The sequence below is a fragment of the Somniosus microcephalus genome, unplaced genomic scaffold (genome assembly GCF_052327205.1).
Source record: "Somniosus microcephalus isolate GS21.2 unplaced genomic scaffold, FLI_Smic_1.0 unresolved_chr1, whole genome shotgun sequence".
Lineage (NCBI taxonomy): Eukaryota > Metazoa > Chordata > Chondrichthyes > Squaliformes > Somniosidae > Somniosus > Somniosus microcephalus.
The window spans coordinates 24,088,573-24,111,804 of record NW_028225179.1 but is presented as its reverse complement, the minus strand read 5'-3'; the positions used below and the strand labels follow the sequence as shown (position 1 = coordinate 24,111,804).

Below are 23,232 nucleotides of genomic sequence, written 5' to 3'. Positions count from 1 at the left end.
ATGCTGCCTTGATGTCAAGGGCAGTCACTCTCACATCACCTCTTGAGTTCAGCTCTTTTGTCCATGTTTGGACCAAGGCTGTAATGAGGTCAGGAGCTGAGTGGCCCTGGCGGAACCCAAACTGGGCATCAGTTAGCAGGTTATTGCTGAGTAAGTGCCGCTTCATGGCACTGTCAAGGACACCTTCCATCACTTTGCTGATGATTGAGAGTAGACTGATGGGACGGTAATTGGCTGGGTCGGATTTGTCCTGCTTTTTGTAGACAGGACATACTTGGGCAATTTTCCACATTGCCGGGTAGATGCCAGTGTTGTAGCTGTACTGGAAGAGCTTGGCTAGGGGCGCAGCTTGTTCTGGAGCACAAGTCTTTAGTACTATTGCCGGAATGTTGTCAGGGCCCATAGCCTTTGCAGTATCCACTGTCTTCAGCCGTTTCTTGACATCACGTGGAGTGAATTGAATGGGCTGAAGACTGGCATCTGTGATGCTGGGGACCTCAGGAGGAGGCCGAGATGAATCATCCACTCGGCACTTCTGGCTGAAGATAGTTGCAAATGCTTCAGCCATGTCTTTTGCACTCACGTGCTGGGCTCCACCATCATTGAGGATGGGGATATGTTTGGAGCCTCCTCCTCCTGTTAACTGTTTAATTGTCCACCACCACTCGCGACTGGATGTGGCAGGGCTGCAGAGCTTTGATTTGATCCGATGGTTGTGAGATCGCTTAGCTCTGCCATCTCCTATACTGCAGCTATATGTTCCTCCAAGGCAGCCACTTTAACTTTCTGCTGGTTGTCTACCTCGGTCGCCCATCTGATCAGTTCATCAAAGGTCTGCATGGTGACCAATCCAGTTTTCAGTGTGGCCTGATGGGCACCACACAGCCCTTCCTTGTACATTTAACAACATGCCAAATTGTCTTGTTGTGGTGCTATTATACCTGAGTGGGCTACAAAACTAGTCCACTTCCGTTCTCCATAGTCATGGGCGGACTCCCCTTTCCCCTGACTAATTCCAATGACTTGTCCCTACTTTACTTGTACAAATCCTAAAACGTGCGTAACAGCGGTCCTAAATGCTGTATAATCCATATCTCGTTGCTGCTTTGTAGGGGCTACATTTTGATACCATGTTCCGTCCCTATATTGTTGAGTTAATTGACCCCACAGATCTTCACTCATTTTTGCCCTCACTACTCCATCAGCATCCCGGTTTTGGAAGTTCTGACCTATTCTCATTTCTCTTAGTTTCTGTCAGAATATGGCATTACTCTGTCGGGGTTTAGTTCCGGCAGTATTTGAAGCAACTTTAATTTATCTCCTGGGGAGAAAGGTACGTAAGTGTTTTTTATCTGAACTGGTACTGCTGGGATGGTAATGGTGCCTGGGGATGCCCCTACCAGTGTAGGCATCGCCGGGGTGCCCGGAATAAATTCCACCTTAATAGGTGCCGTTTTTATGTCGTCATATGGGGGCGGGATATCCCCATCATTACAGTCGAGGTCATGTTCAGCCCCTTTTTGGCTTAGCGCATCCCAGTCTATCCTGTCCTTGAATACTCTTTTCACCTCTGATGGCGCTACAGGATCTGTTGCCATTACTGGTACTTCGGTACAATTTTCGCGCCCGTTTTTGGTCCAAATTCGAGCACGGCTACTCAACTCATAATATGCGTGAGCCACTAAAATGATGGCCTTTTCTTCATTTAATTTTCTTTCTTTAGCTTACCATTCTCTTTGTTTCGCCGGTGGGTCATTCGGTTGCCAATCCTTATTAACAATTTTGTCAATTAATCTTTTATTTTTGTCCGCTAAATAGTGTGTCAGAGACCCCACCGGTCCCCACTCGAGTTCTTCACTTTCCATGGTTAATTGTTGCCAGCAGTACGTCCCGTACTTTACTCTTGCAGAGTGAGACAGTACTTGCAACCACAGTTGTCAGAGTTACCATCTTTGCTTTACTCTCGCAGAGTGAGATGTTACTTGCAACCGCAGTTCTCAGAGGTATCTCCCTTATTTACTCTCACAGAGTGAGTCCATACTGGCAACAATTTTGTTCGGGTAATTTGTTGTCAGATGTATGCTGAGCACTACTTTCAACTGGAGTTGTCAGAGGTATGCTTAAACTTTCTGCATTGCTTGTAACTCGAGTTGTCAGAGTTATGCTTTAGACTTTTTCTCCAAAGTTAACGCACTACTTGCAACACATACCACACCTGCACTTCCGCGAATTTCACCTGCACCCCAAGACCGCTTGACTTATCGATTCACATGTTTTAGTTCTTTGATTCAAAAGGGGGCGGTGGACATGAGACGGTGTTACCTTGCCCTAACTGTATGTGGCTTTTTAAAGTACTCACGTTTTTGGCTCAGCTTCACTCGCCCATGCTTCCCGTCCGTGAGGATCCTGTTCGTGATGCCAATTGATGTGGAGCATTTTAAACAAACACTTGACACAAGGTTTTCGGATCGATAATCAACTCTTCTTTATTACACTGGTGGGGAGACAATCTGCTCTGTCTTAGCCAGACTTCACCAAATTGGTACAGCAAACACTACATTTTTATACATTAAAACACATATGTCCTGCTCGCTCAGAATTCATTCCTGCCACCTGATTGGACCTTGGCCATATGCATCTTCACTGATTGGTTGCCTATGCTGCATAACATTAAAGTACCACTTTTATTATCGTAAACCTTTATGTCCGTTATCCCCCACGCTGTTGTTGCACCTATGATCTTTGCTTATGCGAGATAGGGACTCATCAACATTGTACTTCTGACTCATTGTCCTCCTTTCCTGCCTCTCTAGGCCTCTTTAATTCCAACTCATTGTTTTACTTTCCTGCTAGAACAGAACTTACATCCTCTAGGCCTCTTATGGTTTCCACATCTGACTATTTGCAATTGTCTGTAAGTGACACAGTCTGCAGTTCTAACACTACCGCTTAGGTTATCTCAACTGCCAGTTCAGCAATTTAGAAAAAGCTTACTACTGCAAAGACTTATTAGATTATTTTCTTTATTACACCATTCAGTGAAACTGCCAGCGATATCACTTTTACTCTTTCCCCACTGCAGATGGAACCATTTATTTAATATCAACATTTATAAACGGGCCATGCTGGGACACCCTGGCAGGATCTGTGGGGAGAGGAAGGCAGAGTTAAGGTTTCAGCTCGATGATCATCTGTTCCTACAAATAAACATCATGCATATGTTAGTAGTTTTTAAACAGTAAAAAAGACAACTTGCACTCCTATAGCACCTTTCACGACCGTCGGACGTCCCAGTTGCTCACCAATGCTCAGTTTGAGTCCCGACAGGACCACTAGGTTCCAGACCACATTACAGCCTTGATTCTAACATGGACAAAGGAGCTGAATTCTAAAGGCGAGGTGAGAGTGATTGCTCTTAGCAGCAAAACAGCATTAGACCAAGTGTTGCACCAATGAGCCCGAGTAAAATTGAAGTCAATGGAACTTGTGGGTGGACACAGGGGAAAGCCGACTTTTGGAGACATACCTAGCATAAAGGAAGATGCTTGTGGATGTTGGAGGCGAATCATGTCAGCACCGGGACATCACTGCAGGAGTTAATCTTCACCTGCTTCATCAATGACCTTCCTTCTATCATAAGGTCTGACCTGGGGATGTTCAGTGATGATTGCACAATGTTCAGTTCCATTCTCTTCTCATCAGATAATGAATCAATCCTGGCCTGCATGCAGCAAGACCTGCACAACATTCAGGCTTGGGCTGATATGTGGAAAGTAACAATCGCGCTACACAAGTGCTGAAGCTTCTTCCACAGCACCTCCCAAAACCGCGACCTGTACCTCATAGAAGGACAAGAGCAGTTAGTGCATGGGAACACCACCACCTACAAGTTCCCCTCCAAGGAATGCACCATCCTGACTTGGAAATATATCATCGTTCCTTCATTGTCTCTGGGTCAAAATCCGGGATCTCCATCCCTAAAAGCAACGTGGGTACCTTCACCTCACGGACTGCAGTGTTTCGAAAAGGCGCTCATCACCACCTTTTCAAGGGCAATTAGGGATGTGCAATAAATTCTGATATTGCCAGCGACACCCACATCCCATCAATGTTGATTTTTTAAAAATTGCTTTACAGAAAATGAAGTACTTTTTGAAGCATAGTCACTGCTTATAATATAGGAAAACATGGCAGCCGATTTCTGCACAGCAAGATCCCACTGTGATGTTGGCTGTCGGACACAGCTATGCCCAGGACACCTAGGAGAACTCAGTACCTCTTAGACTCAAAGAACCTTAGAAATTTACAGCACAGAAGGAGGGTGATAGGCTCTGGCTGAAAGACCGACCCAGCCTAATCCCACTTTCCAGCTATTGGTCCGTAGCCTTGCAGTTTACGGCACATCAAGTGAATATCCAAGTACTTTTCAAATATGACGTGGGTTCCTGCTCTACCACCATTTCAGGTAGAGAGTTACAGACCCCCACCACCCTTTGGGTGAAAAAAGTTCTCCCCAACTTCCCTCTAATTCTTCTACCAATTACTTTAAATCTATTCCTCCTTGTTATAAACCTCTCTGCTAACTGAAATGGGTGCTTCCTATCCACTCTAGCTCGGCCCCACAATATTTCATACACCTGAATTAAGTCTCACCTCCGCCTCCTCTGTTCCAAAGAAAACAACTCCAGCCTATCCAATCTTTCCTCAGAGCCAAAATTCTCCAGTCCTGGCATCACCCAGAGGACAACAGTCGAAATGTAATTGGCAAAAGAACCAGAGGGGAGATGAGGAGTTTTTCTTTTTTACATTACGAGTTATTATAATCTGTAATGCTCTGCCTGAAGTGGTGGTGGATGCAGCTTCAATAGTAACTTTCAAAAGGGAATTGGATAAATACTTGAATTGGAAAATTGTGCAGGGGTATGGGGAACGAACTGGGAATAATTGGATTGCTCTTTCAAGAGCACGACGGGGCAAATGGCCTCATTCTGTGATGTATGATTCTCTGATTCTCTGAAAGGTTTTATTAAAGGATTCATCTAAATGAGGCGGTTATTTGCCGGCTCCACTATCTCATTTTATTGCTGTATACAAGTATCTGTTCTGTTTTCCCTCAACCTCAACTCAAGCTCTGAGTACTGCACGGTGGCCAAGTGGTAAGGCGTCCGTCTCATAAACCAAATATCACCCCCAACTGTGCCTGGGAGGGTTTTATCATATTTAATTTGACATTTTTAAGGTTTCTCCTTTTTTATCTCTATCAAAACCATTCTTAATTTTGAACATATCTATCAACAATCTTCTTGACATTCACTGCTCTAAGGAGAAAAATCCCAGCTTCTCCAGTCTCTTCGCATAAATGAGGTCCCCCATCCCTGGTACCATTCCAGTAACTCTATTCTGGACTCTCTACAAGGCCTTGAGTTCTTTCCTAAAGTGTGCTGCCCAGAATTGAACGCAATACTCCAGCTGAGGCCTCACCAATGCTTTATAAATGTTTAGCATAATTTCCTTGCTTTTATGCTCTATTCATCTATTAATAAAAGAAAGGAACCCTAATCATTTCTAACATCCTTCTCGCCTTGTCCTGCCACCTTCAAAGGTTTGTGTGCACACACCCAATGTCTCCCTGTTCCTGCACCTTTTTTATAATTGAACCATTTAGAGCTGTTTAATAAATTGCAGTGGAGAGCATTGTGAGCAATTTAGGGGCCAGTGATCTCCAGAGGGAGCCGATAAAAGGAAATAATCGGCCCCATTAAATTAGTACCATTTAGTTTACATTGCCTCTCCTCATTCTTCCGACCAAAATATATCCCTTTGCACTTCTCTGCGTTAACTTTCATCTGCCATGTCTCTGCCCATTTCACCAGTCTCTTTCTGTTCATACTCCCTCTTTGTAGCTATTACTATCTGCTCTTGCTATCTGTGCTTTGTATCTTTCCCATTCGTCAGGATCTGTGCTATGTTTAGCTTTTTTGTATGCTTTTTATTTTATTTTACTGCTGTCTGTCTCTTACCTCTTTAGTCGTCCATGCCTGTTTTATTGTCCAGTAGAGTTCTTGCCCCTCAGGGGTATAAACTGATTCTGTACCATGTTAAATTTATTTTGAACACTGATCTGCTGTCATTTAACCTATTAACAGATTTGCCCAGTTTAATGTGGACAGTCTCTCCTTCATCCCGTTGAAGTCGGCCTCACCTAAATCTAGAATCTTAGTAGTTGTTTCGCGTTTCTTCCTTTCAAACACTACGTTGAACTCGATCATGTTATGATCACTATTAAATAAATGTTGATGCACCTTTAGTCTGTTGAATAAATCTGACTCATTACTCATTACTAAATCAAATATGGCCTGCCCGCCTGTTTTTTCTAAGGCATATTGTTGTAGAAAACTATTCCGGACGCACTCAATAAATTAATTAACTATCTGACAGGTGCTAGTCTGCTTATCGCTATCTATAGGAAAATTTAAATCCTCCATTAAAACCACTCTGCTTTTCCTACACGCTTGTCTAATTTCTGCATTTATAAAATCTAACATTTCACAGCTGCGACCAGGGGGCCTCTACCCAACTTCCACGACAGTCTTAAATCTTTTCCTAGCTCTTAATTCTACCCATAAAGTCTCCATAGCCTACTTATCTCTCATTATATCCTCTCTTAGCATTGTAGTGATTTCATGCTTAATCACTAAGACTACTACTCCCCCTGTACCATTTCCCTATCTTTCCTGTAGACGTCCAGCAGAACTTCCATCACTCTGTATTACCGCCAAATTGAGATGAAGGCTACAATTCCATGAACCTTTCATTTTATGTTTTACCTGTCCAGTAGTTGGAAGTAATTACTCTACGTGGAGTTTTCATACTTTCTGCTCCTCCAGAGTTCCTAACTCATCACCTTTTTGAATATACTCTGATTTGTATTACTCAGGTCTAAAGTGGATGACCTCACAGTTCTCCACGTTGAACTCCATCGGCCACAGTTGTGCCCATTCACTTAATCTATCAATGTTCCTTTGGAACTTTCTGCTCCCACCTACACTACTTAATTTGCCGCCTAACTTAATGCCATCAGCAAACTTGGTTATAGGATGGGCGTCATCGAAATGTGAAAGAGATCTGGGACCGGGAATAGATCTGCGGGCTGAGCTGAGAGGACATTGGAATTCAGAATGTATAAAGTGCAGTCTCCAATGCTCCACTTATCTAAATCAGACTGAAAGTAATTTGTAATACATCATCGATCCATATTGGTCGCTGTAACCTGAGGTTGTAGCTCGGTGTTTCAGTTTGGAAAGGGTTGGGTCTCTGTGGCACAACCGGTTGACAAGATCAGCTGCCAGCTCAAATAATTGATGGTTCCAATAACGATCGAGTAATCTTTACCTTATTGTCTCACAGTTTCAGTTGACAACGAATGAACACAAATGTGATGCAAACATTGCCAGCTGGGCCCGGTTGATATTCCCAACATTTACCCTGCGGTCGGATAGCACGCACATCAAAAATATATAAAAGCCTGAGACTGGCTTCACGGAAATCAGAATTCATCTTAGCAGACTAGGCCCCGAAATGCCGGATGGGAGGCTGCACTGGTTGCAGGAGAGCTGGTTCGCTGTGACATGGATGTTTCCGCAGTGAGCCAGACCAGACTCTCTCCATGTTTCCACAATGAAACTCACATCTTTTATTTTGGAAAAGCAAAATGATATTCACATTCTGACTGGTTTCAGTTGATTTGTGAGAGATCATTATAAGATCCTGAAGGGCTGCCTCGGTTAATAACAACTGTTTTAAGCTGAATTTGAGACACGGCAGCAAATCTATCATTTTGTTGCTGTTTTCCAGAGCCCAGAATGAGTGAGGCCGCGAAAAGCAGCTCTCTTCAATAACCCGCTGATGGAAATAGCAGCAAATGTGGCCTCAGACAGCACATTACAGCCCACCTCTGGGGAATAAGATGCCGCTGAAGCAGAGTTGTGCAGAGCTTTGCATCTCTCCCCTATAGGCGACGGCATTGAGATCGATATCATGGAATCATAGAATGGAAGAATATTACAGCACAGTAGAGGGCATTCGGCCCATCCAGCCTTTGAAAGAGTGTACCAATTAATCCCACTCCCCTGCGGGTTCCCCATAGTCCAGCATATTTTTTTATTCCCAAGAGTTTATCCAATTACCTTTCAAATGTTAGTATTGAACCTGCTTCCACTACCCCTTCAGGCAGTGCATTACAGATCATAAAAATTCACTGTATTAATGTTTCCTCCTGTCACTTCTGTTTCAGTTCCAAATACCGTAAATCTGTGAATTCAGGTAACCCGCCCTCTGGTCACTGGAAACAGATTGTTCTTCTTAACTCTCCCCAAGTCCTTCAAGTTTTTAATGACTTCCCTCAAATCTCCCCTTAAGCTTCTCTGCTCTAACGAGAACAACCCAGCTTCTCTAGTCTCTGCACGTAACTGAAGTCTTTGATCACTGGTACAATTCTAGTAAATCTCCACTGCACACTCTCTGAGGGCTTGACATCATTCCTCACTGTGGAGCCCAGAATTGGCCACAATACTCCAGCTTGGGCCTAATTAGTGTTTTATGAAGTTTGAACATAAATTCCTTGCTTTTTTGCTCTATTCCCCGATTTATAAAGTCAAGGACCGCGATGCCCTCCTTACAGCCTTCTCAACTTGTTCTACCACCCCTAATTACTTGTGACCGTACACCCCCAGGTCGCTCTGTTCCTGCACCCACTTTAAACGTAACACGTGGTTTATTTTCACTCTCCTGATACTTCCTACCAAAATTTATTCGTCAAATTTCATCTGCCATGAACATTTCGCCGGTCTGTCTATGTCCTCCTGAAATCTGCCAATAACATTCTTGTGGCGGTTCCACCGGGTGTCCCTTACATATATTATACATAATTCGCTTTAACATACTTATGTATGTATATAACTTACCTCTTTGGGCCGTTACCCCTTTAACTTACCTGTTTGGGCCGTTGCCACTTTAAGGATGCGACATAATGCACTGACGTTACTTCACGCATCACGTGACACACCTAAACCCGTCGGCCGCTGGCCTACTTCGGCCGTCCACTCCCTCGACGGTCACAACAGCCGGTAACAGTGCCGGGTGCCTCTCGCGCTCGGACTTCAGCCACAACGGCCAGCCTCAGTGCAGGATAAATGCGCCGAAATATCGGCGCGGATCATGTGACCGCCCCAAGCGCGGGCGAAAGCGATGACGTCACGATGCGGTCACGTGACGCACGAAGCGTGGGAAAACACAGCCGAGCGTGATGACGTCATCACACAATCCACAGGACTGCGGACTTAGTCCTTGTGGTGTCCCCGCTGGGTTAAGACGTACCTACCGGCTCTCCTGCATCCAACTCCATTGTTTGCTGTATAACATCTGTTTCCTGCATTAAATAACTTATTGATTGTTCTCCTGAAGTCCAACTCGATTATTTAGTAGTCATTCATTCAATACCTACCTAGGCGAACACGAACTGCTACATTGGTGACCCCAACCACGAAGACTCGTTCCGGCCGACGATACACCAGCCCGTCAGCCTGCTGGTTGTGTTAACTACCACACTTTTCAGTGAGGCAGAGAAGCGTGCCGCCCTCTCGGAAGTTTTTCCACTAAGTCAACAACAACAAAAAGCGTTGCCATCCTCCAGGCAGTTTACCGCTACCGAAATTCACAACAACCCGGACCGTTGCCGCCCTTTCTCCAGTTTTCTCCTTAACAAACGCAAACATCTACTGACGCTGCAAACATCGAGGACGGTCCAACGGGCATCCCGCGGCCACAATCTGCCATGGGAAAGTTGCTGTTTTCAACGATCACTGATCAACGCAGCAACTTTTCACCCTCCGTTGTGTTATCGTCATAGCACTATGGCACGCACCATTCTGTGCGTTCCAGCCTCCCGAAGGATACGCTCACCTGTCAGCGAGTTCACCGACCTTGCCTGTCAAGTCCTTCTGGATCAATCGTTTGGCGTTCCTGCAGAGTTTGTCAGAACAAGGACTTGTTTCAACATCAACGGAGACATCGCCCACGTCCACCCAACCTGCTCATCACTCTGATAAGGCCTGCTGTTTCACATGCCTCCATCGTCCTTCACCTGATGGATACATTTTATTTGCGATGATGTGCGTAAGGATCAGCTTATGACCTGCATCTTCAAATCTGGCCTGCCAAGTCGAGACAGCATGCCCGCCGAGACCACTAGCTCGTCAGTCCATCTCATCTTTCGACTTTCATTAATGTGAATTCTGGGGGGGCGCATTGGCGGTTCCACCGGCTGTCCCTTACTATGTATATACATAATTCCCTTTAACTTAACTTTGTATGTACATAACTTACCTGTTTGGGCCATTGCCCCTTTAACATACCTGTTTGGGCCATTGCCCCTTTAAGGACACGTCCTAAGGAGCTGACGTCACGTCACGCATCACGTGACGCACGGGCGGTGGCCACCGGCCCGGCTCAGCCTCCCGTGATGGCCGCCAGCACAGCTCGGCCTACCGCGCCCGCGACATCGGCGGCATCGGCCAGCCACAGTGCCGGGTGCCGGGTGGACGCTCTCGCACTCGCAACTTCGGCTGCATCGGCCAGCAGCAGCGCCGGGTGCCTCTCGCTCTCGCGTCTTCGGCCTCAACGGCCAGCCACAGTTATGCGCCGATGCAACGACGCAGGTCACGTGACCGCTCAAGCGTGGGCAAATGCGCTGACGTCACGACGCGGTCACGTGACCACACAAGCGCGGGAGACGCGGCCGAGCATGATGACATCATCACACTCTCCACAGGACTGCGGATTCAGTATTCGTGGCATCCCCGCTGGGTTAAGGCATGCCTACTGGCTCTCCTGCATCCAACTCCATTGTCTGCTGTATAGCATCTGTTTCCTGCATTGAATAACTTATTGATTGTTCTCCTGAAGTCGATCTCGATTATTTAGTATTCATTCATCCAATACCATTCCACAGGGTGTCCCTCACTATGTATATACATAATTCCCTTTAACTTACCTTTGTATGTGCATAACTTACCTGTTTGGGCCGTTGCCCCTTTAACTTACCTGTTTGGGCCGTTGCCACTTTAAGGACGCGTCCTAACGCGCTCACGTCACGCATCACGTGACGCACGCGCGGCGGCCGCCGACCCGACTCGGCCTCCCGTGACGGCAGCTGGCACAGCTCGGCCGACTGCGCCCACGACTTCGGCCGCATCGGCCAGCTGCAGTGCCGGGTGCTTCTCGTTCCCGCGACTTCGGCTGCAACGGCCAGCCTCAGTGCCGGGTAACGCGCCGACTTATCGGCGTGTGTCACGTGACCGCCCCAAGCATGGGCGAACGAGCTGACTTCACGACGCGGTCACGTGACGCCCGAAGCACGGGAAAACACAGCCAAGCGTGATGACGTCATCACGCAATCCACAGGACTGCAGACTCAGTCCTCGTGGCGTCCCCGCTGGGTAAAGACGTATCTGTTGGCTCTCCTGCATTCAACTCCATTGTCTGCTGTATAACATCGGTTTCCTGCATTAAATAACTTACTGATTGTTCTGAAGTTGAAGTCGATTATTTAGTAGTCATTCGTCCAATACCTACCTAGGTGAACACGAACTGCTACATTCTCACTATTTACTACGTTGCCAACACACCTGCAAACTTTGAAATTTGACTCCCTATACCCAAGTCCAGGTCATTTATATATAACAAGAAAAGCAAGTATCCTAAAACCCATCACTGGGGGACCCACTGCAGCGAAGGCAGCGCAATACAGCCGATGAAGCAACATGCCACACAGCCCGCCGAAGCCTCCTCATACACAGAGCACACTGACATTGCAATCCGGGGAGCTTGTCTCCCGGTCACTCGGCCTTCCAGCAACAGGTCGCATTTTGTCCACCTCAGTGTGTAAGTGGAGGGACATTGACTTTTCCATTCGGGAGGAAGTCCGGATGGCCGAGCGGTCTAGGGTGCTGCGTTTAGATCGTGTGTGTTCGAATCCCACTTCAGAGATTTTGTCCTTTACCTATACTGTACGATTTTATCTGGATCTGCTGGAAGTCATTTTTCGGCCCAGTTGATATATTCCTTCCAGAAAACGAAGCCCACTTCCATTCAAGGCAGGATTGTTTGATTGGTTGTAATATGTATTGTGTTGGGAGTCAGCAGAACAGGGCCAGTGGAATCAATCCAATGTGCTTCAACCTTGCAGTTCCACGTCATAAATTATCAGATAGGACCCAAATCATTCCACAGCAATCACCAGTGGCTTTGGAAGAAGGTTAATGTAAACTGCCATATTTACATCATGGCTTTAAAGACACTCAACTAAAGTCATTTTTTAGCAATCAATTACCTGTGATCCTTGTAAATATATTTGTGTATGTTCATGTTAGATACACATGTATTTGCTAGTTGCTAATGTGTTGAATATAAATGAGTTTGCGTCTCTGTTAGTTACTAATATACTTAGATGTGTCTGTATTATTTAATGTATTGGGTGGGCGATCTGTGTCAGTTATAAATGTATTTCTAAGCGCGGAAAATGTCCAGTCCGACCCCATTCTACCTTCTCATTGTTGCCACTTAGGACACGGCAGACCAGCTGTCACATTCGGATTCAACTTTGCTTTCATTCACCATGTTGATATTTAGAAAATGTGATGTTCAGAAGATAGCACCTCCTGTTCCACCAGACTCGCTGCTACCACCTAAGCCTTCCTCAATCTTTCTGATAAAACTTGAGTGTTCATTTCCCACTCTGATCTCTCCAGACCATTGGTTACTCTTGGTGATAGCTCCTCAGCGTCCCTTACTCTCTTCGATACATTCCAGAGCGCCCCTTACTCTCTCTCATAACTCCCGAGCGCTCATAACCTCTCTGGTACCTCCTGAGTTCCCTTATCCTCTGCTATACCTTCTGAGATTCCGTTACTCTCTCTGGTATACACTTAGAGCCCTCATACCCACGTGATACTATCTCAGAAACCCTTCAATTCTTTCAGAGCCTCTGAGATCCCATTGCCCTCACAATCCCCACTGAGAAACTCTTAGACTCCCTGACACCAGGAGCAAAGTGTATCTGGAATGTCGTGGCGCAGGACAATGTGGGCGGAACCGACTGACTTTACAGCGGGTGTGGGAAAGTTCAGCGCGATCTTGTGTGTGGGAAGAGCACAGGAACGTTATGCCTGAAGCTGCGCCCTTGAGGCAAGTTTTGTGTTGTTGGGTAAACTGCAATAGTGAAAGCAGAAAATTAAAAGAAGAAAATGCTGGAAATATTCAGCAGCTCAGGCAGCATATGAAGATAAATTTCCGTTTTACCAGGACATCACTATCCACTTTGATTGATACATCACGTAACTCATATCTTACAATTTCAACACCTCCGTGCAAGGAGCAGTTGGGGCCGAAATGAGGACTTTGTTGATTTGAGCAAATAGAGTGAGGCAGCAAAACAATACTTCCCACTGCGGATTGGGCAAGCAATGGACTCAGATACCGGAGTCTTGGATGTGTTGAAAAAGGGGAAAAAGATCAATCATAAATGCAATAATGGTAGAATTCGAAACAACGCGTGTAGAGTATGAACAATTAGCGACCCTATGCTTTAACCTCTCAACCACCTGCCTCCATGAACGCAATGCAAAGCCCTTGCCTCAATGCAAATTCAACAGGAGAGCCGGCATTCAATTATCAGTCAACAGTATCAGAACTGGGGCAGAGCCGGTGTGGTGATGTGGCCGAGCCATCTAAAGTGCTGGATTTAGGCTCTAGTCTTTTCAGGGGCGTTGGTTCGAATCCCACCACTGCCATAAAATTGTGTTGGTTTTGTTGTTGTCTGAAGAAATGCTGGCTGCAAAGTTAAAAATAAAAAAAAGATTCAGTTAATTCAGTGGAAATTAGAAATCATTCATTAATAACCGGATCACATAATGGATAAGCTGTTTAACTTTGTGGTGTATTATAATGCTATCAGACAATTGTAGTTTCCAGTCTTCTGCGGTCAGTTTGCACACTGGGTTGCATCCTGGATCGGACCTGTTTTACACCTGACCATTTCCAACAATCACTGACCTCATGTAACGGAAATATCTAAATTGCTTTTGTTCACAGAAGCTGACTGTACATTTTCAACGTTGTGGATCCGGGTGTAACGGGCAGGATTGCAGTGAAGAGGACTTTCGTGCACATTGTTTCTGTTTGGATGTCATCTTTATTTTGTCTCCGTCATTTCACTCCAGCCGAACGAACGGAAGGAAGAGGGAAGAAAGATCTCTCTCTGATTCGTGATCTCTGTTTCACCTTCATTCGAGAAGATGGAGAATTCCAATGGTCCGTGTTAATTTTAACAAGATATGATCACTGGTTTGGCCAAGATTAGAATTAAAGCTAATTTTACGTAAGATTCAGTCAAATGCTGGGAAGGTTTATCAGCATCAAACATTCAACACAATAAATAAGCACAATGGATTAACATTCTATCGTCTTAACCTCTCGTCTCCCGTCTACATCAACTCAGCCATTCCATTTCCTGCTTTTTGCATCCAATCAGAAATACTCCTCAAGAAAGTCCCCTTTACCGTTTGTCCTGCCCGTGCACCCAGATCGACAATGCTGAAAATGTAGAATCAGCTGCTGCAAGCAAAGGGTATTCCGTTGCATCTGGAAGGCAGTAATGTGCCTGATCGAACGAAGAGGTGTGCACCCCTTTTAATCAGACCAGGCAGGCTGGTCACACCGGTTTGATTCCCGGCCAGTACAGAACCCTGTACGGTTTGAATTCGACACCCATAGGACCAATTCACAAGCCAGCTTCTCACACCCTTTCAGCGATAGAGGAAGCAGGACTGACTAATATTCAGGGAAGTGGGTGTTTCAGAAGATTGACACTGAATGTACGTTTATCCCAATTCAGGCGAGCTCATGGGTGCAGAAAGCAAAATGTAAAGTTCCTGCATTAGCCAGAATAGAACACGGATGAAAGACGTCCAATGAGACACCGAGCAGAATACACCTGGGAGACTTTAACTTTTCTCAGTTGTTGGGTTTTCAGTTGCTTCAGTGAAGCTCTGTGATTTCGAAATATATGGGCAAAATTACACGAAATCTCATGTTTTTAATGGAAAGTATTTATGTTTTCTGCAATGTCGATCGACTGTAAGAAGCTGAGATTTGACTAAAATCTAGCGGGGTTCGTCCTGGATTTGAACACGGGACTTCTCGTAGCTTTGAAACACCAAAGCAAGAATGTGAGCAAACCCGTTTTAGACAGACATAGAATGATCCGTGACTGACAGCAATCCTGATTACGATTAGCAACAACGTCAGACGCCTTATCCATTAGGCCAAGAACATTTCTCGTGCAATCCTGTTATTTTGCTTCCAAAGGCCGGCCGTGCTTTCGAAATACTTGTCTGTCGAGCGGTCCCGCAGGTCTAAATGTATCGACTGGTTTCAAAGCATCAATTCAGATTGCTGCGAATGGGACATGTGCCCCAGGAACAGCGGTGGTAGCAGAGCAAACGTAATGGTGTAAGTGGGTGAAAGTGAATGTTAGATTAAGGTAATGCCACAGGAATGTGACAAAGAAACGGAAGGAGGAAAGTAAAGGACGGCTCTAGATTGTGGACAGAAGATAAAGCTGGGAGAAGAGGCGGGTTTGAATTATGGAGCATCAAGCTCAGGCATGTGAGAGCGCGGGGTTTGATGGAGTAAATAGGATTTCACCATAAATAAAAGAATACTGTTTGATGTAGTGAAGATTGATTTTTCGCTTTGTTCTATCAGCAGGTGCCGCAAAAAACAAAAGATATAAAGCAAACTATAGCGTGATTCTGATTCGAACCAAAGTTGCTGTGGCCACAGTGCAGAGTACTGACCAGTATATGATCCCAGCGTCATACATCAGCTACTCCAACACTGCCCTTACCACAGCAAAATCACGCATGGCACTGCTTAGAAAAGTTTGATTTTTGGGGAAGATGTCAATATCAGCACCACCAGAAATTTTGACAGCGGTGGAATTAGACCCACGACCCGCAGCGAATGGAGCCATAAACCATAATGGGAACTTGTGGAGCCGCAGTTACATTTAAAAGGGTTGTAGCCCTTTCACAACAGAGTAAACTCACCCCTGGAGATCCATTAGGACAAAAGGCCCCGCTGGGAGTCAAACCCAGGATCGCCTGTTTACTGAACAGGCGCTTTAACCAGCTAAGCCACAGAGCCAAATCGCGCCTCAACTATGCCGTCGCCTCTCACTGGTATCAATCAGCTACATGTCACAGCCTGTTGGAGGCTGAGGCCGTTTTGTATCGAGCCATCTCTCCTGTCTATACCGCCAAGCGTCCCGATGCTGTCTGTATCTCACTGTGTTTATCTCAGTTTCAATCTCTGAGTTGATTCTAAATGAATATCTGTGTATGTTTTACATGAAATAAATGAGGGGTCAGACAATTCTTCCTCTGACACTGGGGAACGAATGAGCCAACATTGACAACAAGATTTAGATTATTGTGATGTTGCAATTAAAATATTCCATCTTGCATTATATAGGTTCAATTCTGTGCAAAATAAATTGCAATCCCAACGTGTTTCCAATAGTCCACTTTTTAATTTGACGTCACAGACGCCACCATTTCACCGCAAGGTGATTCATAACTAATACACAGAGAGGTCAAGCAGTGAAAGGGTATTTGTAGAAAGGGTTGTGAGACTGTGGAATGCACTGCCCAGCAAGCAGCAGATTTAAAACAAGGTTAAAAAACCGGCAGCCTGTGGAAGGAAGGCGGGAGAGAGGCATGAGAGACACAGGAAAGATCAACTTGGAAACTATTGGCCCCGAATCTACTTTAAATCGCCTCACTGCATTTAAACCCAGCACGGTGGCATAGTGGTTAGCACTGTTGCCTCACAGCGCCAGGGACCCGGGTTCGATTCTGGCCTCGGGTGACTGTCTGTGTGGAGTTTGCACATTTTCCCCATGTTTGCGTGGGTTTCCTGCTGGTGCTCCGGTTTCCTCCCACAGTCCAAAAATGTGCGGGTTAGGTTGATTGGCTATGATAAATTGACCCTTAGTGCTAGGGGGATTAAATACGTGGGGTTACGGGGATAGGGTGGGATATTACGGGGATCGGGTGGGATATGTGTCGGTGCAGGCTCAATGGGCCGAAATGGCCTCTCTCTGTATTGTGGGGTTTCTGTGATTGATTCTGTGAATGTCAGATTCACACTGATGCATGTGAGCAATATAGGACATTTACCGCTGTCTCTGGTCTAAAATATCTGCTTTATTATTTGATCCCACCCACTGTGTTTAGGCTCCACCCTGAATATTTATCTCCGACCTAGAATCAGTTTGTAATCTGGAGACAAGGTTTCTGCAGCCGGCGGGCAGGGAGCAGAGGCTGTGGCTGATCTGTGTCATGTGGGAGCATAACACAATGTTTCTGCTATTTATTTTCATTACCCTGCAGAATATTCCATACTGTTCTCAACATCTTAGATACCGTTAAATATCGGAAGTTTTCTTTTATTGTAATGATCGCTGCGATTCTTCTGAACTTGCTGAATTTGCAGCAAATTAAATATCACAAAACCGTCATCGCCAATAATAAACAGGGTCAGCGATTTGAGAATTTAATATCTTGGAGCAGACTTTGTCGCGGCTGCAATGGCCGAGTGGTTAAGGCGTTGGCCTTGAAATCCAATGGCGTTTTCCCGATAAGGTTCGAGCCCTGCTCGCAGCGGGTTCTTTCATTATTGTAATTAATTACTTCTAATAATTTATTTTCTTCAATCTGCTCCCTCTGGGAGGATTTTGGAATTTTCAGTGCCGGTTTTACGGAAACTAAAGGATTGCCGAGAGACCTGGATCACTTACTTCAAGAAGGTTTGCTGACCGAATTCCAAAAGTGTTCTGCAGACTGTCTGGAAGCTCCAGGTAAGGAGGCCTCGATAGTCACTGAGGAACCTTCACATACACTCGGTGCTGACCGGGAGCATCAGTCTGTGTAACCATGGGAGAGAGAGAATGGAGAGTCACTGGAAGGCTTGCTTCTGTCAGCAGCAATGGTACAACAGCAGCCATTCTAAAGTGAAAAGCACAACACATTCCAGGAGACAGGCCTGGAGACAGACAAACGGAGTGGAGATCTGGAAGACTGACCAGGAAAACAACAAGGAGGAAACCTACACATAATTCATCTCTCCCTCTCCCGAAGCAGAAGAATTGACCATTCTGAGTTTTGAGTTGCACCACTGAGGTTGTACAAGTCTCTCTCTGTAAAACTTGAAATATTATGTTAATAAAACGATTTGTTTGTAAAGTTTAAAGCTTCATTTGCCTAGGAATTTTCTTGTACAATCGGGCTGCTTTGGTTCCAAAGGTCGGCCCTGCTTTCGCAGAGCTTGCCTATTGAGAGGTCCCACAGGTCTAAATGTATCGACTGGTTTCAAAGCACCAACTCAGATTGAGGCGTATGGGACATGTGGCCCAGGAAGAGCGGTGGTAGCAGAGCACACTTAGCGGTTTAAGTGGCTGAAAGTGAATGTTGGATTAAGGTAATACCGCAGGAAAATTACAATGAAATTGAAGGGGGAAAGTAAAAGAGGGCTATTAATTGTGGAAAGAAGAAAAATCTGCGTTATGTTTTGAATTCGAACCGAAGTTGCTGCGGCCAAAACGCAGAGCATTAATCACTATACGAGCATGGCGCCACACATCAACAACTGGAACGCTGCTCTGACCGCAACAAAGTAACGCACTGCACTGCATAAGGAACATGGATTTTTGGTGAAGAATCCAAAATCAGCACCATCAGAAATTCAGAAGCGGTGAAATTCGACCCAGGCCTCGCAACGACTTGGACCTTCATGCAGAATGGGAACTAGTGCAGCCACAGTTACATTTAAAAGAATTTGAGCCTTTTCACATTAAAAGAACCTCACCCCTAGAGATTCATCAAGAAAGGCCGCGCTGGGAATCGAACCCAGGATTTTCTGTTTACTAGACAGACGCTTTAACCAGCTAAGCCACGGGGCCAAATGCTAATGCAATTTCTCGCCTCTACTTACTGATGTCTATCAGCTACCAGTCACTGTCTTCTGGACACTCAGGCCGTTTCTTATTTCTCCAGCTCTCTTGTCCATTCCGCCATGTGTCCCATTGCTGTCTGTATCTCCCGGTTAATTTATCTCAGTGTCAATCTGTGAGGTGATTCTGAATGATTATCCTATGTTTGTGCCTTATATGAAATAAATGAGGGCATCAGACAATTCTTCCTCAGACACTGGGGAACTATTAAGCCAACAGTTATAACAAGATATTGTTTATTGTGATGCAGCAAATACAATATTCCATCTTGAAAGATTCAGTTTCAATTCTGTGCAAAAGAAACTGTGACCCCAAAGTGTTTCCGATAGGCTGCCTTTTAATCTGATGTCACAAACGCCACCATTCCACCTCAAGGTGATTCATAACTAATAAACAGAGAAGTCAAGCAGTGAAAGGGTATTTGTAGAAAGGGTTGTGAGACTGTGGAATGCACTGGCCCAGCAGAGCAGCAGATTTAAAACAAGGTTTAAAAACCGGCAGCAGGGGAGAGGGAGGCAAGAGAGACACAGTTAACATCACCTTGGAATCCACTGGCCCCGAATCTGCTTTAAATCCCCTCACTGTATTGAAACACATTTAATGTCATATTCACACATTGATGCATTTGAGCAATATATGAGATTTAACGCTGTCTCTGATCTAAAATATCTGCCTTAATGTGCGAAATTATCATAGCCGAGATTAAACACGCAGTGCAAGGTTAGCAGCCCTTTGCTATCGGAGTGTGGTTCATGTTTTGGGAATTCACATCAATTAAAATGCCAGAGGTGCCGGATTCAAATCCCAGACGTGCTCTAACATTTTAATAGAATCACTTTCCTCGGCCTGGAGACATTCCACAAGTCTTCAACTAATAACCGCCAGAAAATCAGCCTGTGTTCAGTATATCGTAAGAAAACGGCAATTATATTCTTTAAAGCAGGAGTTCAGTCCCAGAAGTGCCGAAGCTGTGAGGTCAATATGTAAATCCGTTTGCTTCCAGAAGCCTGCTCCACATTTTCCACATTCTCAATCTGGGAGCACGGGCAGGACATGTGGTAAAGGGACTTTATTAAAGATTGTTTATACGGTTTGGAAACAGAAATACTGAAATAAAAGGGATTTTTGGATGCCTCCTTTTGGATAATGTTAGATCGAGGTTGGTGAGTCGTTAAAGTCTCAGGACTGTTAATCCAGTTGGAAGATACGTGGCCTGGAGATGTTACTCCCCAACTTAGACAATATTTTCTCTCCCTGTTTGTTAAAATTCTCCCACTTTCTCAAAGTAATGTTTCACACAGCTCTAATGGAAAGAAGATGGAATCGAGAGCTCCTTCCCCCTTTCTCACATTCATCCCGCCTTACTTCATTCCCATCCTCCTTTTTCGCAGTTTCCTGCCTCATTGGACACGGAGCCTGTCTTTGATGTTAACTCTGTGATCAACATCTTATCAGTTCCAGTCCTAACCTCGTCTTCTTGCAGATTTATTGAAATCTATTTGATGGAAACTCTCCAAAATATAATAAAACCGCCCATTTAATGACTGTGAGTTAAGACAGGCGTTTTAATGGTGTGGGGAATCTTTAGAGGAACAGAACAACTCCTGCAGCAATAGAAACAGAGTCAGTGAGCAGCTCTGCTGTTCAAGGCAATCCTCGCCTCCTCCTGTTTCATTTTCACATCGATGGGAAAAGCTGAGAGCGAACACCAATCTACACGGGCTTTAGACTGGTTAACAGACAGAAAACAAAGAGTAGGAATAAACGGGTCTTTTTCAGGATGGTAGGCTGTGACTAGTGGGGCACCACAAGGATCGGTGCTCGGGCCCCAGCTATTCACAATCTATATCAATGATTTGGATGAGGGGACTAAATGTATCATTTCAAAATTTGCTGATGATACAAAGCTAGGTGGCAGTGTCCGCTGTGAAAAGGATGTGAAGAAGCTTCAAGGGGATCTCGACAGGCTCAGTGAGTGGGCGAGAACATGGCAGATGGAATATAATGTGGATAAATGTGATGTTATCCACTTTGGTAGAAAAAACAGAAAGGCAGAGTATTTCCTAAATGGTGAAAAATTGGGGAATGCAGATGCTTAATAGGGACTTGGGTGTCCTTGTATATGGGTCACTGCATGTGAATGTGCAAGTGCAGCAAACCACTAGCAAGGCAAATGGTATGCTGGCCTTCATTACAAGAGGATTTGAGTAAAGGAGTAAAGAAGTCTTACTCCAATTATATAGGCCCTTGGTGAGGCCACACCTGGAGTACTGTGTACAATTTTGGTCTCCTTTCCTGAGGAAGGATATACTTATCATAGAGGGAGTGCAACGAAGTTTTATGAGATTAATTCCTGAGATGGCAGGACTGTCGTATAAGAGTAGATTGAGTAAACTAGGCCTGTATTCTCTTGAATTCCGAAGAATGAGAGGGGATCTCATTGAAGCATACAAAATTATTACGGGGCTTGATAGGGTGGATGCTGGGAGGATGTTTCCCAAGGCTGGGGAGTCCAGAACCAGGGGCCACAGTCTCAGGATAAAGGGCAGGCCATTCAGGACTGAGATGAGAAGACATTTCTTCAGACAGTGGAAGGTAAATCTTTGGAATTCTTTACCCCAGAGGGGTGTGGAGGCTCAGTCATTGGGTATATTCAAAGCAGAAGTCGATAGATTTCTGCCGAGTCAGGGCATCAAGGGATACGGCGATAGGGAGATTGTCGGGAGTGGTGAGAGCGAAGGTTCAGTGAGTATTTAAACTAACTTTCGCGGTCTTTTATTCACAGGCCAGTGTCGAGAACGGTGAGACCGGAGGTTCAGTGAGTATTTAAACTCACTTTCGCGGGCTTTTCTTCACAGGCCATTGTCGGGAGATACCGAAAGTGTGAGGGTTAATTACAGCATCCGGCAGCGCTGCCTCTGTTAATAGCAACAGTTCGGAGCCGCATTTCTGACGCGGCAACAAACCCATGAGTTTGTTTGCTGTTCCCCAGCTCCCGGAGTGAGTGAGGCCGCGACAGCAGCGAAGTTCAGGCCACATGTCCGGCCCCGCTCTCTCCAAGCGCCCGCTGCCGGCAGACAGCAGCGATTGCAGCCTCAGAGAGCGTAAACTGCCCATCGCTGCGAAACAAGATATCACTGAAGCAGAGGAGCGCAGAGATTTGCATCGGTAGCATGTAGGTGAGAATGGTCGATGTTGATATCGAGCGACTCATTGTTGTTGGAACCGCTGAAATTGAATCTTTCTCCTGCAGCAGATGTTGCAGGTTTACATATGAAAAATGCCCTCGAGATGCAATCGACAAATTTGGAGATGCCGTGTAGTGGTACAAGTTAAAGGATCAGCACAGTTAATGCCAAGAACAAATTAAACAGTAGCTCAAGCTGATGCATCTTGCACTGGTGAAAATCCTGGACGGAGATTTAGAGGAAGCGACATTGGGAAGGGCTGTGCTGCGATTCTAATACTTCTCCAAGCACATTCCGGGCCCGTCATCGACAGTAAAAAGAGGGCCTGGAACGGGAATGGAACTGCGGGCACACGTGACAGAGCATTGGGAATGTAAAACTGCTGTCTCCAATACTCTGCTTACCTGAATCAGTCAAAATGCAATGGACAATACATGACAAATCCATTTCATTTTTGGGTCTGTATTCTAGACTGAGTGGCTCTTAAGTCTAGAGGTGTGAATCTCGCTTTGGGGATTGTAGATTGAAATTTGCGAACGGTCCCGCGTGAGCCCCTTTTATTGTCTACTTGTAATATTGGACTTGCGCTCAAAACTTGTGCCAATCGGCCTAACAAACAATCGATCAGGGCCCAAATCATTCTCCAACAATCTCCAGCGGCTTTGGAGAAAGGTCAATGCAAACTGCATTGTAAATATCATCGCTTTAAAGACAATCAATTAAAGTAATTTTTTATGGCAAACAATCACCCCTGATGGTTCTAAGTATATTTGTGTTTGGCAATATTAGATACAAATGTATTTGTGAGTTGCTATTGTGTTACATGTAAATGCTTTTACACCTGTCCGTTACAAATGTATTTAGATGTATCTGTATTATTTATTAATGTATTGGTTAGGGGAATCTGTGTCAGTT

General features: G+C 45.2%; 1 non-coding gene across 1 annotated transcript; it reads right to left on the bottom strand.

Moving 5' to 3' along the window:
* Positions 1-19,004: 19,004 nt before the first annotated feature.
* trnat-agu (transfer RNA threonine (anticodon AGU)) lies at positions 19,005-19,078 on the bottom strand. Its single transcript has one exon. It is a non-coding gene; the product is annotated as a tRNA-Thr (tRNA).
* Between the last annotated feature and the right edge of the window lie 4,154 nt (positions 19,079-23,232).